Source organism: Cavia porcellus, unplaced genomic scaffold, assembly GCF_034190915.1.
Source record: "Cavia porcellus strain 051 isolate PalLab524CR breed Dunkin Hartley unplaced genomic scaffold, mCavPor4.1 scaffold_8, whole genome shotgun sequence".
Classification (NCBI taxonomy): Eukaryota; Metazoa; Chordata; class Mammalia; order Rodentia; family Caviidae; genus Cavia; species Cavia porcellus.
Window position 1 is genome coordinate 12,858,641 of NW_026947491.1, and position 26,846 is coordinate 12,885,486.

The following is a 26,846-nucleotide window of genomic DNA, read 5'->3' on the forward strand; positions in this document are numbered from 1 at the left end:
CCTTTTCAGTGCAAATTAGAAGACCCAAGTCTCCTTCTCCTACACAGAGGAGTCATCAGCAAGGCCCTGACCCCAGGAATCATCAGCCAACTCTCTTTGGATCGGCCAACCCACTGCCTGGGATTCACTTGGTTTCCACAAAGAACATTGATGATCGAATCAGGAAAGTCCCACAAGGATTAGAGGAGGACTTGATCCATCAGGAGTCTGCACTTTCTCTCCCTTCTGGAGGGCTCAGTAGCCTCCCCTTCTAAGTGCTGTGATTCTCCCCGCCACTGCAGTCCATGGCAGGGACCCTCAACTGATACCTGGAGCCTCACCTCTCAACATCAGGTTCTCCTCTGAGATCCCCCACAAGCGGTTCTGGTCTCTCTAATGCTCCTATCTGCTGCCGAGCCAAGTTCAGCCTTCTGAAGACAGATAAGCCTTGCAGAGTGAGACGGGGCTAAGATATAAATTTGGCCAAGGCATGGTTCATGGGAAGACATCTCTTTTTATTTTGCCTGCATAAAATAATGAGCATTTTAAAAACTGCTCTAATTTCCTTGAAAAATAATCGAGTGTGGGGTGGTATCAGCAGAGGGACTAATAAGAACAATAAAGCATATTTTGTGGACCAAGGCAAAGGAATAAAAACCAGAGAGTCGTGATGGAAGCCGGGAGATGCAGGCAGCAGTCACTGCACACTGAAGGCAATGAACATATGGAATAAATGAAGAGACACGGCAAATGTAGCAAAAAATTAATTCAAGCCCTTGACTTATTCCAAGGGAGGGAAGGCATGTCGACAGATGGTAAAACATCAGGAATGTGGGATTAAGATAAATTTTGAGAGGACAGGTGTGCAGGACAGAGTGGCCTTTTCCGATTCTGCAATGCAACCCTTCCTTAATATGTCACTACTGGCTGGAGCTCAAGGCAGCGTCCCCATTAGGTGCCCACTGCAATCTGCCCTGCAAGTGTGTGGTATGTCGCCTCTCTGCTGTGGAGCTGAATTGTAATCTGTTCCGAGAAAGATATAGGGCTCTTCCTACTCTCTCCAGCAGGGCTGCTCAAGGGCCTAAATTCTCAGGACTGGGACTCCTCTTTTAAAAAGATCTCTTACTAGCATAGCTGGGCTTCATAAAAAGAAATCAGAGTAACACTTCCATGCATAAAGAGCTGACATTCATAAAGGGGCGGATACATTTGACTGTACGTAAATATAATAACCTTATATATCAGACACACTGTAAAACAATGAAGTAGACATTTAAAGTATGCACTACATGCAACACATCAATATCCTTAGAATATTAATAAATCTAACAGAGAAATTAGAAAAATAGTTCTGATAATGAACAGGAAGAGGCAATTTAAAATATAGTCAGTAAGTATATAAAATATTCTAATTCATTAGAAGTAAAATTTAACTATAAACATTTTGTACCTGTCAGATTGAGAGACATAAAGGTAAATGTAAATGAATATTTGGGAGAAAAAAGCAGAAAAATATTGTTTTCTCTCTTATGTTTGGAATAAAGGATGTAAGCTAGTATAGCACTTTTGGATGGTAATTACAGTGAATTTTCATAAAGACTTATATATGTGTCCATACATTTTGATGGAGATCACTGTATTGAAGAATATGCCCTAAGTTAACAGCAAAAATACAACCAAGATTTACACACAATGCATCTTACGTGTGACCCCTGAAAAGTTCTACCAGGGAGAGTTTGGTGAGATCCATTCATTTATCAAGCAGATATTTCAGTTTCTGTTATGTACTACATCAGCATTACACGTTTCTGGATGTAGCAGTGCAGGAAAGAAAGAGAAAGAAAGAAAGAAAGAAAGAAAGAAAGAAAGAAAGAAAGAAAGAAAGAGAAAGAGAGAGAGAGAGAGAAAGAAAGAAAGAGAGAGAGAGAGAAAGAAAAAAGAAAGGAAGAAAGGAAGGAAGGAAGGAAGGAAGGAAGGAAGGAAGGAAGGAAGGGAGGGAGGGAGGGAGGGAGGGAGGGAGGGAGGAAGGAAGGAAGGAAGGAAGAGGGGCAGGGGATTTAGCTCGGTGGCATAAGCACCTGCCTTGCAAGCAGGCAGTCGTGAGTTCAATCCCTGGTACTGATAAAAACGAAAAACAAAAGACAAAAAAAAAAAAAAAGAAGGAGGAAAGGAAGAAAGAAAAGGAAGGAAGGAAGAAATTGACAGCCTCCAGATTGTTGGAACTTCTATTTTAACTGAGAACATGAACAAAATACAACTAAACCTCCTTTTAAATGGTAGATACAATGCAGCCAGAAAGGAGTTTCAAAGGGGAAGAAAGACAGTTAAGAATTTTCTTTCAGCTAACATCCTGAGCAGCCACTACAATGAGGTTGTAGAAAATATTTAATTTACGATATGGGAAAGTGTGGGATATTTTAACATAGAAGCAGACCTTATAAAGCAAACCATGCAGTACAATTCTTTGGAAGCAGATGCAGGGATTGACTGGGCCTAGGAGGATGAGACACTCACTGGGCAGAGGCTGAGGTCCCTTCCAGGAGGGGTCACATGACAATGTTTTGTGTTGTGTTTAAAGCTATGCCCTGGACGACTCCAAATGTCAACTTGTACACTTTTTAAAAATGCATAAATAGGCTCAATGTCTCCAAAAACAGTAGTGCCTCTGTGCTAAGTACCTTGTAATAGGCACGAAAGGCTCAGCACAGCTCAGCAGGAAGGCTATGTGTGGAGGGCCTCGGCTGCTGTGGGTGACACTGACCACACTGCAAAGGCCCCTGGGCAACAGGTGGACAGAGAGCCTCTACCGTGATGCCCCAGCAACAGAGGCAGCAGTCAGACAAAGCAAGACTTCCAGGGGCAGGCAGACGTGGGGACCCACAGATGCCCCATCCTCTCACTCTGAGCTTGACATCTCTGCTTCAGGTCTAGAATCAGCTGCAGAGCCCTCAGTTACCAAGAGCATTTTCCCAAAGCAGCCAAGCAGCGCCACTGTAGAGGAAAACGCTTTTCAAGCTATGGAAAAACAAAACTATGAAAATTAGGTTGATGGAGACAAAGTTTTTAAAGAAATACGAACACGTGGCGAAAGTCTATTACAAGAGCAATTCTGTACCCCGAGTACTCCACCTTTGGAATACCTGGGTGAGTAAGATCATTGGCATGTATCAAACATGTTCACAGTTGCAGTGAGCTCTGTCTTCCAGATACCACCCCGCAGAGCTCTCAGCTGCCCCGACAGAGACACAAGAGGACTGCAGCCCAGCATGGAGGAGGCCTTCATTCCCAAAGGGCTGGGTTTCACCGCCCTGTGACTGCTGACGCTGCCCTTGGTGTGGCCTCTGGCCTGTCCACCTGCCCTTGGCCTCTGGGCCTCTGGGCCACTGGGTGCAGCTGTGCAGTGCCATGCAGGAGGCGACTCCTCATGCTGGCTGTGGACACTGTGAGAGAAAAGAAAGGGTAGCTGGGCTTGTAACACCAGAGCAGAAGGCCATGTCCATTTGGAATTATTGGTGAGGAAATGCGTGTTTTAAAGATGTGCATGACACTCTGGATGTGAGAAATTGAATTGCAGAGGGTTAAGAATACTTGCTCAGGACAGCACTGGCCCACCCTGTCTTCCTGGCTCTTTCCCATGCTGTGAGGTGCTTTCTGGGAGCCAGTTGTACAGTGCTTTGCTTTGGCCTGTTCTGTGTCTGCCCTCGATGCCTGGGGGTGTTCTCCCACTCTGCAAGTCCAGGGTGGATGGAGCGCTTGGGCCACCGACCCAGAGCAGCCCAACTCTCCCAAAGGCATCTGGGAGCCAGTCCTGGGCGCACCAGCCAAGGAAGGCTTCCTCCCTCGATCACTGCCCCAGATTGTATCCAGTTTGCCCCTCAGTCATTTCGCCTCTGAACTGTGACTGTCAGGGGATCTGTGTTCCTAGACTTCATAGCCACTCCAGGGAAGGGTGCAAGGCTCAGAGAAGCGACACTCTGCTAAAGAAAGCCACAAATGCTCCACAAGCACTGGATTTGGGTCAGGTCTGAGCATGTCCCTGACTGCTCGACTGTTTTCACACCGTGAATCCCTGTACCCTGCTGTCAGCCTGCCAGCAATTCTGCTGAGAGGCACCTGTGCTTACCACTGTGGCTCTCCTGTGCCCAGCTACTTCCCAGAACCAGGCAGCACCTACCACCCCCTCCTCAGGCACAACTGTGACCCACCTGGCCATGTCAGAGCTAACTGATTGCTTCAGGTGATTTCCACCTAAGAGAGAAGCTGCACCCACTCACAGCCTGGCTGGTTCATGCCTGGGTATAGAGAAGGGGCAGTTTATAGACAGCCAGGCCTGATGTCCATGTAGATATTAACATGCACAAGCCACTCTCTCTTCTATGCCCAGTCTTCCTGTCCCTCAAAGTGAAATGACAATTCCTCCTGCCTCCAAGGCTTTCAGAGGTGAACATGACCCTGCAGTAGAAAAGCAGTGTGGTGGTTGTCATAGTGATGGCTGTTGTTCCCATCAATAGCTGTTTCCAGGCTGTCTGTCCTTCACAGAGATCCTCCATGTCCCTGCCTGCTCAGTCACACAGACTGTGGCTGAGCAGGCAGAGACATGTGCCTCATGGTCCATGTGCAGCCACCATGCAGACCCTATACCCCCTTCCCGGAAGTCCTGTGACCTATCCACTTCTGAGGCCCACAACTCTTCCACCCTGCTACTGGGTGGCTCTGGTATTGTCCTGGGGAAATGTGATGTCTCCTAGCACTATCTGTACTAAACCAGAGTCCTCCTGAACATGGAGAGTCCCATGTTTACTCTTTATGGAAGACAGGGATGAGGGTGAAATTCGACAACTAGATGTCCTAATATAACTAATCAAACAGTCACTACAAAACAGAATGGACAACCTTGAGAAAAACAGGCTTGCGCGTGCACACACACACACACACACACACACACACAACAATGACAATAACAACAAAAATACAGATATCATGGAGAAATAAGATCCGATTAACAGCATCTGATTTCCATGGAAATTCAAGAGTAGGGAGAGATTATCTTGCAAATCCAGATCCCAGAGACACAGTATGATTTGTGCTAGAGACAGATAGGCCAGCTCAGGATCACTACTGACACTTGCTGTGTACCTCAAAGCAGGATGGGAAGCCCATGGCCACAGGAGACAGGAGAGGAGGAGATGTGGGCGTGTGGGAGCCCCACAGTGGGGCCACTACCTCAGAGAGAGGACAACCACCCCAAGGGACACAGGAAGATCAGACAAGGACATTAGTTTCACTCCTAGGATTAACAAAGTGACAGGGTGGCAGAGCCTGGGGAAGTAAATCTGTCCAGCCCAGTTTTAAGGCCAACATGAGGTGACCAGGAATTGAGGAGAGGACCCACAGGGAAATACAAGGATGTGATGAGGTGCTATCACTTGTTACTTTGTTGTCATTGTTTATATCACTTGTTACTTTCTTGTCAATGTCAGTGCTTCATTACTAGTATCCATATCACTTGTTACTTTGCTCCTGGTGTCTGTGTCGTTTGTTACTTTGTTGTCCTTGTATAATTTGTTATATTCTTGCTATTATCTATTTCTTTTAGATCAACCTTCCTAGTTTCCAGTCCAGACTCTCAGACCCGCCCAAACACCTGCTGAAGGAGCCCCAAAAGCCTAATCTAAGTCTCAGCCCCTGAATCTGTGAGTGTGAACTTGTTTGAAAGTGGGTTTTGCAGATGCAGTCAGGTTAAGATTTGGGTAACCCTACCTCCGAATGCCTTCAAAGAAGTGGTGAGTAGGTAGAAAGTTGATAATGAGACAGGGAACATACGGGTTGAAGGGACATAGCTGCAAAATGAGGACGCTACCCCAGGAGAAGGAAGAAGCAAGGCAGGGCCTCACCTAGACCTTCAGAGGGAACCCGGCTCTGCCACCTCCCAGGTTAAGGACTTCCAGAATTGTGAAAGAATTTTTTTTCTTTTAGTACTGGGGATGGAACCCAAGACCTTTGCACTGAACTATACCCCCAACCCCTTTTTTAAAATTTTATTTTGAGATGGAGTTTTAGTGACTAAATTACCCAGACTGAGCTTCAATTTGCAGCCTCCCTGCCTCAGCCTCCAAGTTGGATGGCAGGCATGTATCTGACAATTTCCTGGTGTTTTGACCTCTCAAATGTGTCTGCATTGCTGCAGAGCTCACACAGTGGAAACCTTTGCTGGGTCCTCTGAGGATCACTTGGCATTTACCCTATAATCCCTTCTCTTCTGAATGGGGCTGTTTGTGGTATTTCCAAGGCAGAATCTTCCCAACCAAGATTTAAAGTAGGGCAATGGTCATCACCACTGCCTGGCTCCTGATGTCAAGAACCCATGGCCAAGCCTGGCCTCACTGCTGCCCTGGCCATGTCTCGTGGCCTGGAATGGGTCTCAGCGGTAATAATCCATCCCCAGGCATTGTTGGGGGTCCCACCTGGCAGCCAGACTATGCCATCCCCAGCTGTGACTATGGCCAGCAGTTCTGGTTTGCCTTGGAACCCTCCCCCAGCACTCTCACCAGCACACACCTGGGCCACCTCAAATAGCCCTGGTTCTCCTGGCATGTGATGTCCCTGGGGAGACCCATGATCTGAAGCTGCATACCACAGGGACTCCCAGGGACACCGCTGGCTGTAATGGGGCCATTGGCTCCCCTGCATGGTGCCCGTGTATGCAGCTGAGCCAGGTCAGCATTGCCTTCCTGTCTGGTGGTGCAGGCTGAAGGCCTGTTTGCCCCTGCACTCAGAAGGCCAGGCCAGGTGGGCCCATGGGGTTTCCCAAGCCAAGCAGCACCTATTCCTACTGTCCTCTCATTCCTGAGCTCCAGAGGTCACCACCCTGCTGTCCTAGACCCCTGCAAAGCCCCCGTATCCTCCCATGTCAATATTAGTCACTTTCCCCTCACTGGGACAAAACACCTGACAGCCACAATTTAAGGAGGAGAGGTTTATTTTCACCCACATTTTTGACCCATTGTTGGCTGTTCTAAGTCAGAAACACGGCAGAAGGCCCTGGTGGAAGAGGGCTGCTCAACCCATGGCAGCCAGGGAGCAGAGAGAAAAGAGAGGAGCTGGGGACAAGAATGCACCCTTCCAGTTCATACCCAGTGAGCTGCTCCAACCAGGCCCCACCTCCTGCAGCACATTCAGCCATGAACTCATCCGTGACGGAGCTACTGCTGAGCACAGCACTCTGTGATCCATTGCCTTCCAAAGCCCCAGCTTTGAATGCAGGAGGCTTCGGAGGGTGTTCTAATCTAAACTACAGCCATGTCCTACATGTGAGAATCCAGGCTTCATCTCTACCTCCTTGCATGGTAGCTGAGGAACCTGCCAAGTGTCACCTGCCAGGAATGACAGCTTCGCATCAGATCCAGTCCCCATTCCAAGTCCACCAATTTCTTAGTGGTGAATTTGAGGGCAAATCACTTTCCCTCCCAGCAGATGTCTTCTTGTCTTACAATTGGAGAGAAGGATCACAAGGTGACTATAAGAATTACAGAAGATGAATGGTCCAAGCATCAAGGACCATATTCCTTAAAGCTGATTTACTTCTGAGGACCGCGCCCAACAAGTCACATCCCAGTGCGCAGGCACCAGTCCACATTGCATGTTCATCACTGAAAACCGGACCAAACTGGAGCGAAGAGCAATGGTGCCTGGTCCCAGCCAACCCCTTCCTAAATCAAGCCCTTGATCTGCAAAGGGCTCGTCTGCATCCCACATGGCCTACTGCTGAGTGACCCCAGAGAATACAAGATTCTAAGACGGCCTCACCCTGGCGATGCCATGGACCCTGGGGAAGTAACAAAGTGAAACCTTACAGGAGCGAGATTGCGTCCCCGCCCCCCCCCCAGCTGCTTCCTGAGTCCCCAGCAGGCCTGGCTGCAGACACACTGATGGAAAGCCTGGACAAATGTCCCGACTAAAATCACCTCCTGGAGGGAGGCTGCCTGACTGAGGCCAGAGGAGACCTGGGGTTGCCCTTGCCACCGAGGCTTAGCAAGAGGAGCTTCCCGGAGTGGAGATGGCGCCCCCTGCAGGTAGCCGGACACGGGAACCATGCTTGGGTTTTGATGTTCTCTGGTTTGGGTACCCCCATCCCATCCACCTCACCCCGTCCCTACACAAACTGCCTCTTGCAGCAGGCAGTGCCAGTGATCAAAAGGGCCTCGACGAAAACACGCTTTGCAGCGGTTCCCAGCATGCTCCCCCGCCCACTCTTACCCCCGCGCCTGCGCATACCCTACACCCGGGCACCTGGCTGCATCGCCTGGGCTGCTGCTGGTCCAGATCCTAGAACCGGGACACAGGGACCTGGCTAGACATCTGTGTGCTTGAACTGTGACACAATTAGAAGTCGGCTTGGGCCTAGAGGAGGAGCGCGTTTCTGAGGTGCCAAAACAGAGAAAAGGGCAGGAAGAGGGAGAGAGGGAGTGGACAGCCAGAGCCCCGGAGGACGCAGGCCCAGGCCGCAGGCACCGTGACTCCCACGAACGTGTCCTCCCTTGGCCCCGTCCAGAGCAAGCCAGGCTGCGGCCCCACCCTTAGGCCCCCGGGTAACGCCTGCGTCCTTCCGTGCTTCAGTAGTTCTGAAACAGGGCTGCACCTCAGGGTGCTCCAAAGTCAGGGCCAGCTGTGGATTTGACCGGGTATTTCCGAGGGCCAGCAATGCTCATTATATGCCGTGCTTGCGAGCTCATAGCAAGTCCATGCTGCAGATACTGTTTTACTTATCCCCGTTCTATAAATTTAAACATGCAGCACTCTGGGACGCTGAGGCAGGAGGATGGCAAGTTCAAGGCTAGTCTGGGCCACTTGGCAAGATCCTATGTCAAAGCAAAAATTTAAAAATAAAATGGAGCTGTAGCTCATTGAGAGAGAGAGGGGCCTGGGTTCAATTCTGGGTACCACCTGATAGGTAAGTATATAGATGGAATCTGTATATGGCTCATAATTTTCAGAGGTTTCAGTCCATATCTGGCTGGCTCCAAGGCAGGGCGGCAAAGCACAGAGGGCAGGAGGAGGAATCGGTTCGGAGGATAGCAGACAAGAAGCAGAGCGAAAGGAGGAGTGAGGGAGGAGACAAACCCTCCAGGGCCCGCCCCCATGACTGCCTGTACCAATCAGGCGCCTCCTCCTTACAGCAAGGTGGCTCAAAGCCCCCACCATCCAATCACCTTCCAAAAGTTCTGTCTATGAGCTGATGAGTCTAGATATAGAGTACAACAAGCCTAAAGGCAGTTCGAGTCACATGAGGGTGCAAAAGACGCCCTGCAGAAGAGCAAGTGACAAAGTGCAGGCAGAAGAGACAGTCAGGTGAAGGACACCAACACACCTGTGTGCGAATGTTGTGTGTTGGTGTACAGAGAGGGATGGTATAGCACCAGAGACACTGGTTCACAGGTAAGGAGGAAGACATGGTGGTCGGGGTGGCAGTCTAGTGGAGGACAGATCTAATGGGCATTCGCTGGTGCCAGCTCTGGCCAGCAGCAATGTCACCTGTGGGGAAGTTGGAAGTGGCAGGAAGACCGAGGTGTGGACACGGACGCTGGCATGTGGGCACCTGAGGGAGGGAACGCTGCACCAATGGCTGTTTTAAGTTTCTGGGTGATGGACAAGTGAGGCTGGTGAAGGTAGGCAGAAGGTGGGAATTGCTCACCCAGGAGAAGGGGTACAAATGGCAGGGAGGTGTGGGGCACAGTAGGACCACTCAGAGGAAGGTTCCCAGGTCAGAGGAGGTGACAGGGCAGGGTTTCCTGGATTCGCTGTGGAGTCCAAGCACTGCGGGTTCAACACAGGAGAAATGGCTGGCAATGGTGGCTCGGATACAGCTAGATGAGCTGCCCTGCATTGGTGGTCACAAGAGGGGGAAGACGATCTGTGTGTCAAGAACAGGAATCTGCTTCCCACACTTCCAGAAGTCACAAGGTCCAGCACTGGTGAGGGCTGCTCTTAGACACCGAGATGGCACGTGGGTGCTGTTAGCCTCACATGGCCAGAGATGCGGGGACCACGGACCTTGCTGAAGCCCTGTCTCTAGAGCACTGATCCCAGTCCTAAGGGTGGATCCTTCCCTGATCCAATCTCCTCCCAGAGGCCTGCACCTTTCAAGCTGGGAATTTTGGAGAAACGCATCCATTCAAACCAAAGAGGAACCAGGTTCAGGGTAGTGATGTGGTCATCGGGCAACTGCAGGTGGGCTGGAAGGACAGAAGGCTGTGAGGGGTTGAGGCTTGCTTCCCATTCTGCCTTTGGAGGGTCCTACTCATTGGCAGCCAACTGCCTATATGGCTGGTGGAGACCCTGAAGTCACCTGGGGTAGATATTTGGGGTCACATTCAATTACCAGGCCCCATAGAGAGGAGAGGATGGTTAATGGAAATCCTGAGGCCCTATATTCCCTCTGTATCCTGGGGCCATGGCTTCAGTCCCAGGACCCTCTAGTGTCATGGGGAAGTCATCTTGACTCGGCTCCTTATCAGCAGTCAAGTCCTAGGAAGCCCCTCACCCCTCCAGAAACATGGCTGTTGGCCCAGACTGTCTCCAGCATTGCGTATCCCTCCTAGAGCACCTTCAGCCGTGTCCAGTCCATCTCTGTATTCCTGGAAATCAGCATCGTCCCCATGCCAGGTAGATGGTCGGAACTCCCCCAGCAAAACCAGCACGCAGCATCACATCTCGAAGGGACGCGCAGCCGCCAACGAATCCGGCTGTTGCATCTTTCTGCTGAGGAGGACCGAGCAGAGCAGTGGGGGGACCTGGCTGAGATTCCAGACGCCCTTGACCTCACTCCCCCAGCAGACGGTTCCGGTTTAGTCTGCTGGTTTTCAGGGCTGACATCCCATTTCCAGCATGCCGGCTGCTTGCAGGAAACATTACCTTCATGGTTCCCCCAGAGATGGGAGATCACTTCAGACTTCGGCATTTTTTCTGGCCCAGGACTTTGGGGCCACCTCAGTCGCTCACTGTCTCCTTCATGGTTAAGTAGAACATACACCCCCTCCCACCCCAGCTTGCCCATGCAAGGCAGAGAGGCTGGGCAGAGTCAAAGCAGGACAAATTTCTTTGTGGCAAGATGCAAGCATTTTTTGAACGGTCTTCTGTGCTCCATCTGCTTCGTCTGTGTTTACCCGGTCCTCTCCTCGGCGGAAAGCCAGCAGCCTCCTTGTTCATTTTTAAACTCGCCGGAGACTCTCTCCCGCCCCCTCCACAGGTCGTCTTGAGGATGCCATTAGCTTTTGAACAATCAATGCCTGGAAACAACCCAGGCACAGGATGGCTGGGTCTGCAACCTGTGCCTCAGTGGAGAGCCCGGGATACTTTTCTAAATAAATGTGCAGACTTACAAAAAGGACAAATATCAAGTAAATCTTGCCTATAATGGCCCATCAAGTAATATTCGTGAAGATTAGCTGCGAGAACCTATGAATCTCAGGACATATAAATAACCCCACTTTTGACAGGCAACACATATACATTTTTTTTTAAGAGCTAAATGTCAGGAAATTCATTTCTGGAGATCCACAAGGAGACATGCACATCAGCCTGCTGCTACCTCGGTAATAAATTTGGAGATGTAAAATGCGAATCATGCCTTTGAATTTTCACATCCTCATCAGGCACCTCGAAGACTCAAAGGCTGGGGAGTCCTCACTTAAATCAGCAGATGTAACTTTCCCTAGAAGCAATCTCCATGCTGATGCCTCCCCTCTTAGATTCACAGGATTAAAGAGGAAGAGGAGGGGTGAAACCAGGCTCACCTTGCAGCATGAACATGGGCCAGTGGCCGGTGACCCTGACTGTGAACAGCACTAGAGAAATCAGTGCACTTCCATGGCGAGGGCCAAGTGCGTTCTGTGAATGAGGCTTTGCAAATGTGTGTGAATCTAACAAGTCACCAAGTGCCCAGAAGGTGACTATCCCAAGAAGATGCAAAGTGTGAATCATTGAATCCAATGCCATTTTAATTTCAAGTCCAGATTTGAATCTAAATCCACAGGGATAAAGATAATTCTCAACTTAAGAATTTGGATAATTTCTAATTCTTCTTCTTTGAAGGCACTCGAGTCCCTAACATCTGCCATGGAATGATTTGACATTGCTGCTTACCCTTGTCAGGGCGGTGGGAAGGAAAAGGCTCTGCAGAAAGGCTTGGGAGGGATTTCTGCAAGCTCACACGTGACACTGGTGTTCTTAATACGTGGACATTTTTAAGAGCTGCTCTTATGTAGCTTACATAAAACAGCAAAAAGGAAATTAAATTGATTGGGTGATGGGCTGGCTACTTTTTAGATTTAGTTTGATTTTTTTCCCCCTGTCTTAAGGAATTTTTTCATCCATTTGTCCTTCCATGTATCCACAGCTGGTGTACTTATTGAATTCTTTTATAACATAGCACACATGCTTGTAATTCTGTGCATATGCTGTACCATTGCTGCACCTGCCCTGAGAGCTGCCCTTGCATTCCCATTTTATACCCAAGGAAGCTGGGGTCCAATGGGGCAGCCGGTGGCTGTGGAGCTGAAGGGGCAGAGGCCCTCACCCTCTGAGGCCTTGTTAGATTCATGGGTGCACATGAGTGTGTGCACGTGTGTGTGTGCATGTATGATACTGGGAATTAAACCAAGAGCCTTTGTATTAAACTACATCCTCAGCCCTTTCAGAGGTTTATTTATTTTTATTTGTTGTCAGTACTCTTTGCAGCACATACTGATTACCTCTATCATGGGACATTGGTGCGGACACAGCGCATCTTAATTCTTTTTATTTTTCATCCCTTGTCCTCCCTCCCTCTCTGCTTCTTCCAGCTGTTGGTCCCCTTTCCATTTGCAAAAGCTCTATTTTCATTATATTTCCTTTAGTTCTTTTTTAAAACCCCTTTTCCACCCCTGCTCTTCCCCATCCATTTGAAAATATCTCCCTACTTTCTATTTAGCAATGAGAGAAAGAGCAAGAGAGACAGAGAGTTTTGCATATACATAAAACAGGTTGATACTTAAGCTTATTTGTTTGACTTATTTCACTGACTATTAAGGTCTCAAATTGCATCCATTTACCTACAATTAGTGTGAAGAGGCTTCAAAACATTAGAAATTCCATTTGATCCAGCTATTCCCTTTCTGGGTATCTTCCTGAAAGAGTTAAAGTCATCACAGAGATTTATGCACACCCATGTTTATAGCAGCACAGTTCACAATGGCTACATTTGGAAGCGGCCTGTGTGTCCATCAAAAGATGAGTGGGTAAAGAAAATGTGGTGCTCATACACCATGGAGCATACTGTTTAATTTCTTTTTATTTTAATTTTGAGTCAAAGTCTTGCTTGCCTATGGCAGGCCCAAACTTGCAATCCTCCTGCCTCAGCCTCCTAGAGTGCTGGGATGACTGACATGTGCCATCTCACCTGGTGAAGGCCCTGTTTGTGGTTTCATAAAAGGATCACACTGTGTTGGCCCTGAGAACCTCGTGCAGATGATGGAAATGATTCGGTGCAGGTTTAAATATGATCCAGGGCAGGAGACAGGTGGATAAAAGATCAAGGGATTCAGAGGAGAGCACCATTCCCATGTGGTTTAGGGAAGACTTTCCAGAAAATCCCTAGACCTGAGGAAGAGGAGCCTCAGGCAGGGCTGGAAAGTGCAGGGCCAGTGCAGGATAAAATCAGAGGCAAAACTAGAAATGCACACTCTGTGGGGCTTCACATTACTTAGGAGAAGACAGTTTGGACCGACAGGGGGAAGGTACAAGAGACACAGTGCAACTGAGATGCCGTGAGGTGGATGAGTGGCAGCAGCCAGGCAGGGAGGCACACAGGCAGAAGAGCTGGATGGACAGGGGACAGATGCCTCAAGGTCACCTATATAGTGAGCGAGGGGTCAGGCTGCATGAGGAGGGGGTGCATCAGGAATAATGATGCACCGAGGGGAGCCAGCCCTGGAGATGCAGGGGGATCTGACCTCGGAAAAGGCAGAGCGGGGCTGCACAGAGGCTGGAGACTAGAGTCAAGCAGAGGCCACTTGTACCAGGATGGGTCGGCGAGGGAGGGGCATGTGTCCTTCCGTGGACCCCTTCCCACCTGAACATCCAAAACCATTAGGAGTACAGATTCAAACTATTCACAGTGGCCATGTGTACTAGTGTACACCTGTAATCCCAGCCCTCTGGGAGACTGAGGCAGGAGAATCACAAGTTTGAGCCTGGTCTAGGAAACTTAGCAACTTAGTTGAAACCCTGTCTCAAAGTAAAAAAACAAAACTAAACCTTAAAAAAAGAAAGGGCTGGGGATGTAGCTCAGAGCAAAGGCTTTGGATGTAATCACTAGTACAAAAGGAAAGTAGAGGAAGGAAGGAAGGAAGGAAGGAAGGAAGGAAGGAAGGAAGGAAGGAAGGAGGGAGGGAAGATCCATGTGACACTTCCACGTGTCACCCTCCCTGACTCTTCCAGCCACAGGCACTGTCTGCTACTGCCCGGAGGCAGAGACCAGTTCTGAGGGGAACAAAGCTTGCAGCTTATACGTGTTCTTTCACTGAAAATGGATCTGAAACTCTTGTAGGACAGACAGAGCCCTGTGCCTGAAACTATTCTATCTGAGCAGACAAAACGCACCCTTAGACAAATTTTAGTGAATAAAACTAACCAAATTAGCAGCTAGATCAAAAGCAGTTATTTTTTCTAGCAATGAAGAAGAACTGAATCTTGTAGTGTATTTCTGCTGCTCAGCACACACATAGCCTTGAGATTGAGATGCCCAAGGGGTTCAGAACCTCCTTACTGCAGTGCACGTTTGGCTGCAGTGGGCCCTTGAGCTATCAGGGGCCTTTGTGCCAGCCAGCTCTGTTGCTATAACAAAGCACTTAGATAATTGATTTTCGGGCCTCAATCCATGGTCAGTGGGCCCCAGTGCTTTTGGGTCTTTGGTGATACTGCAAATAGCAGCCTTACCAGGTGGAGAGAGAAATCTTAGCTCAGAGTAAGGAAGAAAGAGGCAGAGAGCAAAATTGGATGATGTCCCACTGGACCTCCAAGGGCACACTCTTAGTGGCCTGGCTTCCTCCTCCTGAAGGCCCTATCATCTTCCAATAGCACTGGCCTGGTGACCACACCTTTGGCCTTTGGAGGGCACTGCACACCCAAACTCTAATAGCCCCTGGCCACCTCCTGGTGCTCATGCCGTGTGGAAACTGCTTCCCTGTTCATGCAGGCAGAGCCTGGAGCTCATTTCTAACCAACAGAACCTGTCTGGCCAACACCTGTGATTGCTGTGCTGCTTCTGCCACTTCTTACTCAGAACCTTGCAGGCTGGGTCAACTGGGAGAGCCCTAATGTGAAAGCCCAGGTGTTAGGAACGGTGCATGACTTTCAGGAGTGGAGGGTGACTGCCAGGAGCTGAGAGAGACCTCTACACGCTGAGAGTGACCTGCACATGCTGAGGGTGACCTCCAGCAGACAGCCAGCTAAAAGCTGGATCCATTGATTGCTCAACCAAAAACAAATGGCTTCCTCCAACAATCCTTCGAAGTGGATTCCGTGAAGCTGAGCGTGTGCACAAGATGCAGTTGGTCAACACCCTCACGGTGGTTCTGTGAGGGACCCACAAACCTGTTCCGTGAGAGCTGTATGACAATCTGTGAGTGTTGTTTGAAGTCACTGATTGCGTTGGTGATTGTTACCAGTGACGGTGACTAATCCAGGTGATGCAAGTCCAACAGCAACATCTCCCACTCTGTCCCTCAGATGCGGACGCCCCTCTCTGCATCTCTGCCCCTCTCTGCTCATGGTCTTTCCAGCCAGTCCTCAGCCCAGGGTTGTTCTGCTTGAGACAGGTCCTTTCATTCTTTCCATCTGCGATTCACTATCCAAGTATGTGCCTCTGATTCACTGGGCAGACGGAGACCTGCACCTGTCATGGCCAGTCTGCAACAAGCCAGTGAGCACTGCTTGCAGTGGTTCCTGACAGGCACCCTTCACTCCACATGGCATGGTTATCATGGTGGTGGGTTAGGTGATCATAGTTTCTCCTGCTAATCTTCCAGGCCAAGTGTAAGTGCCTTATCTCCAAAAATGGAGGAGAAGCAGCACTCTTTTGAAACAAAGACTATTTTAGTAGTGGAGCAACGGATGCATTTGTGAAGCTCCCACATATGGTTAACTGGGGTCTAGTGGTGAACTGAAAAAGGGATATCCATCAAAGCTGCTCAGGAACCAGAAAGAGTGGAGAGGAGGAGGAAAGGGGGAGGGGAGAGGAGGGAGGTCAAGACAGAGATAGAGAGCGCTTTGCTTTGCTATCTCTGTCCCTCTTCTGTGCCAAGGTGCCTGTCTTTTAAGTCAGAGAGAGGAGAGGTGTTAGATCATCAATGGCTTCCTTGCAGGGTAAACCTAGTCCCCAGAGTATGTTCTGTCTTTGCCCCTCCTGACCCTACACATTGCAGGACACTCAGAAGCCTCTTCAGGAACACCTGTCCCCAAGCACCTGCTCATGACCCTGCCTTTGTCAGGCACCATTTCCTGTGGTTTATTCCCATTGCACCTCCTGAAAGCCTGGTGTTGCAGTGGTCAGGGGCTTGGTATCAGGCGTCCTCTTACTCCTCTTCAGTCCTAAGAAAGCCCCTTCCTCAGGTAGGCATGATCTCCAGCTCTGGTCACTTCATGGTGATGGGTTAGTAGACGCCCTCCATGCACAGGAAGCTCCAGGCGCCTGAGCTCTGAGAGGAGCAGGATCTTACCAGGATGTGGCACATCATAGAGGGAGCACTTGGGGCAGAGACACACTTAGGTCTGGAGCAAACGGAAGCCACTTGAGTGTGACAAAATTAAGACCCAAGCATGGCATGTCTGGTTCTGTCCCTCTGCGCTGTTTGTGTCCAGGACCGGGATTCTTTCTGCACCATCAGACTCCCAAAGGGTTTCTGTCGAGGAGGACTCTAAGATCCCAGATCTGTCAGGAGCCCAAGCACCAGATGTGTCTCCAAGAGCCATCCCAAAGCCTCAACTGAAGCCCACCTGCCATTCCTCAGCCCAGCCCAGGTGACAGGTGCCTAGCAGCCTGGATATGGAAACAAGGACTGGCATCCCTGAGGGGACATCACTAGATTCTGGAAACTTCCCACGGAAGCGGGCTCCCCCTCCCCCTTTTCCTCCTGCTTCTCTTCCTCGTGTTCCACAAGGTGTGCTGCTGCAGGCACAGATATACATGCACACTCACACACACATACACACTCATGCGTGTGTATCCTCACGTCCCAACCCTGGCCCTACTGCAATACTGATGGCACAAGCACCTCCAAAGTCTCACAGCCCCACCCCAGACTCATAGCCACTGGAGAGGGCCCAGGCTGGTTCAGACTGTGTCTGGGGAGGCAAGAACAAGGGGTTCACACAGTCCACAAATGCACGCAGTGCCTGGGCCCCAAGTACTATGGGCACAGAGCTGTACTGGAGGTTTTTTCATCTGAGACAGGAGTGGCGAGAGGACAGCAAGTGCACACGTGGTGAGTAGGCACAGTGCCAAACACTTGCATGGATGGCACAGAAGAGAGGAGCCACGCCCAACTCACCCGATTGGGGAAGGTCAGGATGAGTCCAGAAGTCCCAGGGCCTGGGTCAGTTATGAGCTCCATCAGAGGGGCTTCCCAGCAGCTGCATAGGTGGCAGCTGCACAGTGGGAGTTTGCATGAGGCATAGGGTCCTGATGTGTGCGGGCGACGGGGCTAATCGAGAACACACAGTGCTGCTTCGAGACCCAGTGCCAAAGCGTATGCACAGCAATGGAGTCTGTGTGTCTCTGGGGCTGCCAAACAGGGTGCTGCAGAGTGTCATGCTGGACAGAGCCCTCCTGGGGCTATCCATGGTGGCTACAAGGAGGTGGTACCAGATGTGCCTTCCAGGGATGTGGCTGTGGGGTCCCTGGGCAGATGACAATGGTGTTCAGCACCCTGAGTGTCACAGCTCAGGTGGGTAAAGGGAATGATTGCAGCCGATTTGGTGTTGCATAACTGGTCCTGTGGCCCATGAAGAGGACCCAGATGAAATGTAGGTTTTGCTCAGTACTGGGGATCAAACTCAGGTTTTGCTCAATACTGGGGATCAAACCCAGCTCACACTGCGCTGCATCCTCAGCCCTTTTTACTTTTTATTTTGATACACAGGTCTCACTAAACAGCCCATGCTGGGCTTAAAATAGTGATCCTCCTGCCTCAGCCTCCCAGAGTGCTGGGGATTATATGTATGCATCTATATACCACTAGAATCGAGGTGATGAGTTGAGAAATCCAACAGAAGATTGCCATGAACTGAACCTGAAGAATAGGAAGGGTGATCATTCAGGGGAGGCAATGAGCATTTCAGGGGTGGTAGGCACTGAGAGACTGGATCCCAGGTCCCTCCTGCCATGCATACCCCTCTCTCAGCCTTCATCCCACCTGCACTCTTGAACCATGCAATATGGATGGCCCCATCATGTTGGCATGCAAGAGGAAAACCAGTCCTTTCTTTCTCCTAAATTTTTAAACCTTCCTTCTCCAGGGCAAAGGTGGCTTCGGAAGCTCATGGGAGAATCTACAAGGGGAGGAGGGTGTGGACCCCACCATCTATCCCTGGCCCTGCAGGTTTGGTTGTACTGAGCCCAAGGCTATGCGCCTGAGTGCTGCCAGGGCTGCAGGACAGGCTGGGCATACCCCGAGGTGTCTGCAAGTTACTGTGGTGCAAAGCTTGGTAAACATGACTTGGCTGGCTGGCAGCAGAGAGGGTTTCCAGGGAGAACAGCGGGCTGGCTGCAGAGCCTGTGTGTGCAGCATCCTTAGCAGGGAGAGTGATTTCCCACCCACAGTAGGCGAGACTGTGTGCAGGGCCAGGAGGGCAGGCAGGGCGCACTCACTGGAGAGCAGAGACAAAGGAACCAGGCTCTGCCTTCTCTTCCTGGAGACCCACTCCCTCCCAGCATGCCCATGGGCCAGCATGTGTGCAGGCCAGGAAGAGGCAGCCACGCACTGCTGGCCCCGAGAACTTGACCGGAATGCTCCCTGGGAGGTCCCCCAGTAGCTAGCACCAGGGCGCTTCTGTATATGTCTGCAGGTCTCTCTCCATCCTGCTCGGTTCTGCCTGGGAGCTCATCTCCTAGTTGTCCTTAGAAATGCAAAAAGGATGGTTAATAATTAATAGGGCAGAGCCTCTGTCTGCATTATTAAGTGCCTGAGTGCTGGGCCAGCACAGCCCGGGGAGGAGCTGGAAAGGAATGCATCTTGCAGCTGCCCGGGGCGTCCTCTCCTTGTCCTTTGGTCTGCAGAGCTTGGAAACAGGGGCTGGCTACTGAGCTCCAGCCAGCAAAGGCCAGAGCTGGTTACACTGAGGTGCACACAGAGGTCTACTGTAGCTTTGTGACCCTGTCCATGTGCTGGCCATTGGCCTGGACCCACAGAAAAGCCCAGGACTTCTTCCCACAAAAACTGCCCTTGGCAGGGAAGCACCATTCTGGTGTTGCTGGGCTCATGTCCACCACTGGGCTTACTCTCACCATACAGAACACCTCACACTCAGGGTAAGAATTCCCACTGAACAGATGGCTAAACTGAGGCTCAATTTGAACAAAAATGCACAGATTAACCCCAAAAACATCCTGCTAATTTGACACTTCATCAATTAAAGAATGCACAATGATGGGTCAAATTCAGGCGGGATGCCTTTTTAAAGGTATCTATAAGAAATATACAATGAATGGAATTAACTAAAGCCAATGGAGAGTCAGAATTCTCTCCTACTCATCTTCATTCCTCTCTGGCCTTCAGTGTGGCAGGAAAGAAAGGACACTGCATGGGGCTGAATCCTGATCATAGTTTGCTCTGCAGTCCTGGGAATTTTAGTAGCAGACCCCAGGCCACATTCAAGCGCACAGCTCTCTCTGCCATCCCAGGCTGCCCCATGGAGTGGCCTCTGCCCTCTCGCAACTCTCTGTAGTGGTCTCTCCGCAGCATCAAGCTCCTTGCAGCCCAGAGTTTTATCTTGCTCATCCCTCATCAAGCCCAGCAGCTGTGACTGCCACATCCTTCCTTGCATCCAAAGGAAGACTGCTTCCCTCTGCCTTCATTCCTGGCATTTTTGAGATGCACTAGACTGACAGGGGCATTGTGCTTCTTAGCGAAAAAGGAAGCACGTGTCTGCTCAGGTATTTCAGAATGCAAGTGTCATATTCAGCCAAGACTTTAAAAGTCTTCAGTGGCCCTGCCAAGCCTCCCTGCACCCCATGAGGTCCTCCTGATGGTTGTTACTTGTCTCCATGCTGCTATAGAGGCCCTTGGTGGTAACCCAGGTACCAGACTCTGTGCACACAGAGGACATAATCTGGGGCTGTCTCAGAGGAGCTACCCCTGCCTCATGGAGGTGCAGAGTCATGAGCGGCTCTGGGTCACAGCTTCATGCCAGAGGGGAGACTGCACGGGGTCTGCAGTCCTAGCTCCTCAATAAGCAACAGCAACCCCCAGACTCAGGGCCCCTGAGACCCTCTCCTACCCATGACCCTGGGAAGAGCTCTCCTCCCAGCCTGGAACTCTGTACAGGGCCAGTATCCCAACGGTTCCCAAGTATCCACACACACCAAGCAAAGGTGGCCCTGACCCCTCACAGGCTGCTGCAGCATGAAAAGAAGAAGCAGACAGGCTACAGGAAGGGCCTTGGCAACACGATAGTCGGCAGCTTGCATCCCAGGGGAACCAAGCAGCAGGAGGTGGGAGGCAGCTGCAGGGCCCACAGAGCCCTCACTTCCCGGCCTGGGTCTCTGCCCAAACCCTCTGACTCCATCCTGCCTGGCAGCTAAAGTGGCTGCCTGGCTCCTTCCAAGGGCTCTCAGCCCTATTGATTGTCAGACACTTTGAATGATGCAGTTAAGACAGGAGGGGAGAAAACACAGCAGACATCCAGAAATAATTAGGAGGGAAGAGAGAAGCCCCAAATCCATCTCTAACATACCCAGCTCACTCTTTCCACGCCCCCTGCCTGCAGCCGTGACTTTCCATTTCCTCTCCTTAAACATACGTGCAAATACACACACACACACACACACACACACACACACAGCCCAGAAACATGTTTAAAAATCAGGCTGGCTGCTATGTTTGACCCTGATTCTAACTGTGTTTTAGAAAGAGTCTGAGGTCCAAAGAGATTCCCAGAAAGGTCTCAGGCAGGACCTGCAGCTATGGTATGCAAACCACTGTTTATTTCCAACCTTGATTCATCTTGCTCTCCTAAACCTTATTATTTTTCTGTATTTTCTTGTGTTAGGATCCAGGAAAGCACTGGAGATACTGGCATCTAGTTTTGAGTAGGTCCCCTGTATTACTCACTTTTCTGTTGCTGAGACACAATACCTGACACCCATAACATGAAGGAGGAAAGGTTTATTGGACTCACAGTTTCAGTGGGTTCAGTCCATGGTCAGTGGCTTCAGTGCAGGAGCAACATGGCAGAAGGGTGTGGTAAAGAGATGCCGCTCAACCTATGGTGGCCAGAAAGCAAAGTGAGAAGGGAGAAGCTGGAACAAGAATGTGCCCTTCAGCTCACACCCCAGTGACCTCCTGCAACCAAGTCCCCTGTCCTACAGCACATTCAGCCCTGAACTCATCCATGGATAAATCCACTGTGAACACGGTGCCCCATGATCCAGTCACCTTGCACACTCATGAGACATTTGGTAAATATTTCATATCTCAACCATAACAGTCCTACATGCCAGCTGCCACCAAGGGCTCAGGACTCATCAATGAAGAACATATTCCAGTTAGGTCTCTCCACAGTTCCGAGACTCCCTCCTACACCAGGTGGGAATGTGGGAATGGTGGCTCTAGTGTTATTTTTGTATGTCTGAGAGGTCAGGTGGGTTATGGGTCAGGACTGGAAAGACATCTAGGAGCTGCAGGGCACATGGCATCTTCACATTCTCCCTGAGCACACCGACCTGGAGGTAGGATGGGAGAAGAAGGAGGATGTGGCTGTGCAGAAGGTGCTAACAGAGCCCACCCTTCTGAATCTCCTTCCCTCTGGGGCTGAGGCTCCTCCCTCACCACTGAGGTCTGCATGTTGAAAATGGCCCTCCCTCCCCTCCTTTCCTCAAGCTCAAGCTTCTAGCTGACTTTAGATGGTTTGCTCCTTAGCAGGCTCCCTGTTGCCCTGAAATCAGAGGGCAGCAGGACCCAGAGAAGGCCGGAAGTCTCATGCACTCAGAGGTAAAGCTTTGGGAAGGTGATAGATGATGGGCGTCCCTCTAGCTGGTTTGCTATTCAGAGGTGGGGTCTGGTTGGAGGCAGGGGATTGGCGGTGTGGCCTGGAAGAATCCATGTCCCTCTCCAGGTCCTCTCTTCTTTCACAGCTTCCTGTTGGCTATGAGGTGAGCAGTTCTCCTTCACTAGAGGCTTCCACTTGCCCCTCCTCCATGGGCCCCGGCTGCCTATGGACTGAAACGTGCACCAGAATAACCCTCTCCCCTTTTCGTGGGTGTCAGGTATTGGGTCTCAGAAGCAGGGAAAATGACTAAGTCAGGCCCTCTCTACTTATGATGTTGGTTGGGAAGGAAAGAAAATGGGAGGCCACAGCTGCAGGCTGTAGACTGATCTCAGATAATATGATACCATCTGGGGCCATGAGGGGCCAGAGGGAGGAGACAAGGTCTCAGCAGAAGCCAGTCCTACTAACACATGCAGAGAGGCCAGGGGAGCAGGCTGGATGTGGGGTCAGGGGTGCGTCAGGAAGCTTCAGCCTCTCTAGGAGCATGAACATGTCACCTCACCTGGCAAAGTGACTGCAGGTGTAACCTAGGTCAGGATCCAGGACACGAGAAATAACCTGCTATTACACATCTGGGCCTGTGGCCACCTGGCGTGAACAAAGCAAGGATCCCAACATGTTCTAGAGGACTTGGAGCTCACCAGGTGGGCCCTGGGTCACCAAGGGTAACTGCAGCAAGGGTTCTGAGTTAATCCAGGATTACCCAGTGAAGCACTCAGCATCGTAAAGTGACCAAGCAAAGAATCCTGAGCTGCAGAAGATGACCCCGGATTATCCTTGTAGGCCCAAGGTGGTTCTGAGGGGCCATTGGCATACAGAAGCTGAGATCGCCCTCGTGGTCAGCGCGAGAGACCCACAGGGAGGGGCTACAAAAGCCCCACCCTCCCAGCCTCGGCTTTCCTCCCTTTCAGGGCTGCCTACTTGTAGGTCTGGATCAGGAAACCATAAAGCAAAGGGTTCCCAGACACAGCACCAGGCATCGGAGAGGGGCAGGCTCAAGAGAACAGAGCTGTGGAAGGAGAGAAGAGAAAGCAGCTTACAGAGAGGAGAGAGCAGCAGATTCTTACATACAAACCAAAAATGGTGTTGGATTGGAGATGTTAGCTTCTCCTCCCTGCACGTGACCATGGGAGAGGCTCCCTTGTCTCTCCATGGACCTGCTAGTCCTGCTTCAGCTAATGTCTTCTCTGGCCCCTTGAGGACACCCAGGCCTCCCCAGACCCAAGTGACCACATCCATCTTTCCCCGCTGCCTCTTGCCTTCAGAATAATGGAGTTGACTGCTTTCTGTAAAGCAGCCCTGGGAATCTATGTGTGCTTCTTTACAAAATGACTTGCTACTAGATTCGAGAACCAGAGCAGCTGTGGCAGTGTCCACCCCACAGGAGCCCTGAGAAAGTGTGAATTGGCCAACTGACCAATGCTTGCACGAGCAGCCACCAGAGGACAAAAGGCATGTGGGGCTTTTCTCAGCCACAGATCCTAGACGATCCAAAGCCCTGTGCTCTAGGCTCTTTGTCTCCTCACACAGCCTTGGTCCAGTTGCTGAGTGTTGGATCCCTGGTCATTGCTGGGTTCGTGGTGTACATGGTGCACATTCTTGAGGAAAGAAAAAATACAGAGATCTGGAGAGGAGGAGAAGCTTCTCACGAGTGGAGTGCTGGGGAAAAATAAGTGTTACTGGGAAATCGCATGCACACACACACACACACACACACACACACACTTACAGCCCGTGCACTCCTTTGAGCACATGTGCACGCACTTGCACATGGCCCTACAATGCTTTCCTGGCTGTTGTCTCACCCCATCCCTTATGCAGTCCGCAGCCCTGGCAGTTACTAATGTACACAGATGTGACCGCAACCAAGTCACCCGCATTTATCCTGCCAGGAGAGAATGGCTTGGGGGCTTCAGGCACTCAGCAGGGCTGGGAGTGCTTTTGGACAACCTCATCTGCGCGGTCGGAGTGCTGCAGCCATGGAAGATGCAAGTCGCCCCCTTCTTCCCTATATCTTCTGTTCAGGCAGCAGCCAGCCTCCCACTTTTATCAGGAAGGAAAGCGGAGACCTCAGCCACCCCTCTGTCTCCCCCAAAGATTCTTTGACTGCATAATTAAAACCCAAGAAACAAAAACGCACAAAAGCAAGTGGCACAGATGTTTTCATCACAGGTACCTCAAATAACTCCAAAGGGCCCTCGCAAGCAGCGCCCGTGAATATATTTCATGCCTGGCTCGCTGAGAATTAGCATTGGAAATCATCGCCGTGAACGCAGGGAGCCGGATGAATTTCAATCCAGCACGGAACCCAGCCACTTCTGTTGCCGATGTCAGCCCACAGTCACATCACTGCCGATATCTTTGCAAGACCAGCAGAAGCCGGCGTGTCACTTTTGACACGGCAGCTTGTCCCTTTTCACTGCTCAGCTGACAGCAAGCGTGGTGCCTGCCTGTTGCTCAGCATTGAACAGACCCAGGTGCCCAGGCTTGAATCTCTGGGGTTCTCTGGGAGATGTCAGCCCAGCTCTGCGTCTTGGATGGCAGAGCTGCTGGACCAATTGATTTGCCTGCCAGCCACCTGGGCATCCTGGAGCAGAGATGGCAGGGAATATCCGTGGCAAGCTGAAGCATCTTTCAAAGGAGAGTCACACTGATTCTGGGAAGAAAGGCATGCAGGGGCTGGGCTTTGCCAAGAGTGAGATTTCACCGCCTTTTCGCTCAGCCTGGAATCACAGGTACACCTGGGGAAGCTGGAACCGTGTCCTGATGCTGTGACCTCCTGCAGGACCATTTTCTTCCTCATGCATATTTTCACATGCTAATTTACTTGCCATTTTTAATCATGTTCCGGAAAGCTCTGCAGCTAGGGAGGAAAAATACCCACAAAGAAGGGCATGGTTCTCTTTTCCCTATCAGTCTTCTGTGAGCCTACAGTTAGATGAAGGGAAAATTCCCTCCTCTTCTGGGGCAAGCTCTGGACAAAATGCTGAGCAAACACAAACTGGGGCAAAGGTGTGGAAGGTGGGATGCCTGCCATCAGGGACTTGCGGAGCACACAGACATGCACATGCACACTAAGGGTACATGAAATACATTAGTGTGTGCACTTGTGCCTGCTTCCCAAGACTGCACGTATACACAGCTATGCACATGGCATGCAAATGGGACTTGGTGTCAGACCCAGGACCCATGTCTCCTCCTCTGTGGGAGCCTTCATAAGCCTCCAGACCTCAGACTGCACACCTGAGACAATGCACTGACTTTACCTGCCCTAGCACCAGTGTGGATTTAAGTGAGAAGTGCTCTGGGATTCTGGAGAGCCACGGCACTGCAGGAGCAGAAAATGTGCCCCATCCTATCATTCACCCAGTGTCACTCCTGGGCTGCCTGCCCTGTTGCTTCGCCACCTGCAGCCCAGGGAAGGTGGTGCTTGGATGGCAGAGCATAGCTCCCTGTCTGGCACCAAGTATCGGCTAGCACATTAACCCTCCCTGGGGTCCTCAGAAGAGCTGAAGTGCCATCTCTACTTTACAGGGGCAGAGGGCAAGGCTTGGAGGAAAGAGGTGACTTTGGCCAGGCACAGTGGCACACATTGGTAACCCAGCAATCCCGAAGGCTTAGACAAAAGGATAGTAACTTCCGGTCCAGCCTTAGCACAGCAAATTAGCAAGATCTTGTCTGAAAATTAAAAAATTAAAAAACTCTGGGGATGCAGCTCAATGTGAAGGCCCAAGTTTCAATCCAAAGCACTGCCATACTTAGAAAAGATAATGTACTCAGACTCCAGTGGTTAGAGCAGCAGCCCAGCTTACACTGATGGTGGAGGAGTCCATCGGTGAGACTCAGCTGCGCCAAGACCCAGACCCCAGAGTGGCCCGTGAAGCAGACTGCAGGGAACAAGTCTGTAGGCTCCCTCCATCCTGGCCACCAAAGCCCTCTGCCTGACCCTCCAACCCCAGTAACTAGTTCCTTCCATTGTGCTCCAGGCTCAGCTGTGGTGACCACCCATCTGTTTTGACCAGCCCTGTCACCACTGCTACCAACATGTAAGGTCCCCAACCTGCCATATATACTCCTTTCCAAGGAGACTCTGAACCAAATATGGCTTTGAAGTCTTGACTCTGTGTGCTGGGCCCATGAGGGAGCAGGACACAGAGCAGCCACCTGGCTGTGGGTCACAAGATGCATTGCAAGTCTCAGGCAAAAGTCGTCTCCTCAAAAGGGCTTTGATTCAGGCTGATGAGGGTTGACCAGATATCCTTTAGACAAGCAAGCTGGCCACACTGACACTCAGTGTGAAGTTTGGAGGAAAAGAGAGCTTCTAAAGAACTTTCTCCCGAGTCCTCCTCACTCCTGCTTGCTGAACAAAAGCCATACCTACTCTGTTCCCCATCTGCTCCTGCAGAATTTGGACAGGGAAACCCTGAACCTGCAATGACACCTTTGTCCAATGGGCTCTCAGCACAGTACCAACACCTATTTATTGACCAGCTGCATCCAGCCTGTGCTCGCCTATGCTCATGCAAAGGGACTGGACAGCTCTTTGGGACCCATTTGGTATCCCT